Source organism: Vombatus ursinus, unplaced genomic scaffold, assembly GCF_900497805.2.
Source record: "Vombatus ursinus unplaced genomic scaffold, bare-nosed wombat genome assembly UNPS02014818.1, whole genome shotgun sequence".
Classification (NCBI taxonomy): Eukaryota; Metazoa; Chordata; class Mammalia; order Diprotodontia; family Vombatidae; genus Vombatus; species Vombatus ursinus.
In genome coordinates this window covers 33899721-33902033 of record NW_020954596.1, presented here as the reverse complement: position 1 = coordinate 33902033, position 2313 = coordinate 33899721, and the positions used below count along the sequence as shown (strand labels likewise).

Below are 2313 nucleotides of genomic sequence, written 5' to 3'. Positions count from 1 at the left end.
TGCACAAAAGTTCCCCTTAATTGTAAACCATGCAATCTTGAACTATCTCTCCCCCAATCCTTGAAGGTATAGTTGGAGTAATCTGCTAGAACCAAAGTATAATAGTTTAATACCATGTAATAGGTTAATTGTGCTGATCAGAACTTGATTCTAGAATAGATATTCCTAACCTTTTCTGTGTCATGGACTCCTTTAGCAGGCTGGTAAAGTATTTGGACCTCTGTTCAGAATAATGTTCTTTTTTTGGTTTTGTTTTATTTTGTTTTTTTCCCCACTGTTTATGGTGACTTTATTGATGGTACACAAACAGGATTTTATGCTTCTCCCCCCTACTTCAGGGGTACTTTGGGGCAAGGACTGTGAATGGGGCATGAGATGCCTCAGTATAGGGAAATAGATCAGAGATGTGGGCTTTCCAGTGGTGGAACTCCTCTTTTGGGCTGGAGGTGAAGATCCATGGCTTTCTACTTTACTTCTTGGAGGCCATGTAGACTATAAGATCTACTACACAATTGCTATAATTGTATTCATTGACATATCCGAAATGAGGTTGACATAATGGTCATTGAGGGCAATACCAGTGCCAGCATCAAAGGCAGAAATGTGGGTGATGTTGTTAAAGTCACAGGATACAAAGTGGTCCTCTTTGTAGCCCAAAATGCTCTTCAATAATCCCTCTGATTCTTGCTTCACCATTTTCTTGATATTGTCATATTTGGCAGGTTTCTCCAGGTGGCAGGTCAGATCCATAACAGATACATTAGTAGGAACATGGAAGGCCAAGCCTACGAGCTTCCCATTCAGCTCAGGTATGACCTTGCCTACAGCCTTGGCAGCACCAGTGGAAGAGGGATAATATTGTGGATAGGGCCATGCCCAATATGCCACAACTTATCAGAAGGACCATCTACCCTTTTCTGGGTAGCAGTAATGGCATGGACTGTGGTCATGGCTCCTTCCACAATACCAAAGTTGCCATGAACAACCTTAACAAACGGGACAAGCAGTTAGTAGGATAAGAGGCATTACTGACAGTCTTAAGAATATTATCTTATTTCTCATGATTCACTCCTATCACAAAGATAGGGCATTAGCAGAAGGGGCAGAGATAATGACCCGATTAACTCCATCCTTCAAAGTGGACTCTTTGGCATATTTGATTCCAGTATCTCCCCATTCAATATTGGTAGGATCATGCTCATGAAAAATGGTAATGGATTTTCCATTGATCACCAGCTTTTCCTTCTCAGCCTTGACAGTGTCCTTGTGCTTGCCATGGGTAGAATCATATTGGAACATATAAACCATGCAGTTAAGGTCAATGAAGGGGTCATTGATGGCTCTGCTTGAGGCAAATGCAACTTTGGTTACCTGGTTCAATACAGCCAAATCCATTGACTCCAGCCTTCACCATCTTGTCTTAGGGTTGTGGCTACAGCCGGGGATCCTGACACCAAGCTTGGAAGAAGAGGTGAGAGACTAGAATAATGCCCTTAAATGAATAAAATGAAATATATAGGATTTCCAAGGAAACCAATTATGTTGAAATATAGTATTAAAAAAACAACCAACAAGTTCATGGACCCCAGGTTATAAAGCCTTGCCCTGGAGGATAAATGATGAAACAAATTGTCCTCCTCTCAAGAGAGAGGTGAAGGACTTCAGGTGTGGAATGTGGCATATTCTATTATGAAGCAATTGCCTTGTTAGTCAGTTTTGCTTCACTATTCTCTATTTCAGAAAAGAATTCAGGGGATAAGGTAGTGGTAACATGAAGTGAATGTAGTTTTAAAAAGACAAGCAAGCTATACATAATAAAAATTTTCAGTTTCTTGTACTATCCTCTTTTTTCTGTTCTAATACATATATACAATGTATGTGTGTGTCTGTGTAAAAGTGTCCATTTCCTTTGATGTTTAAGTTCAGAATAAAAATAAAGTAAAAACAAAAAGCATAGGGAACCAATAAAACTTTTTTTTTTTGCGGGGGGGAACAAATATGGAACTGGAGTGGCCAACCTGATATCTTAGGGCTGCATGAGATTTAAGATTTCCTGCATGGACCTTGAAGCCATTGTTAAGGAAAACATCATTAAAATTGTATCGATGCTATGATTGAAATTAAATCATGTCTTTTGAAAGGTTAAAAATAAGATGACTATTTAGAAACAAAAAAAGGTATTCTACCTAACTGTGAATAGGGAAAACATTTGCATTGCAGTAAAAAATTTATATAGGCATTTGATCAATGCTATCATGAGTAGGATAGGCATCTCCAAATAGTAGATAGTAGTCTACTATTAGATCTTAAAGC

The 2313-nt window shown here is 38.7% G+C and overlaps 1 pseudogene; it reads right to left on the bottom strand.

The window, feature by feature from the left end:
* Positions 1-469: 469 nt before the first annotated feature.
* LOC114023653 lies at positions 470-1414 on the bottom strand (annotated as a pseudogene).
* Between the last annotated feature and the right edge of the window lie 899 nt (positions 1415-2313).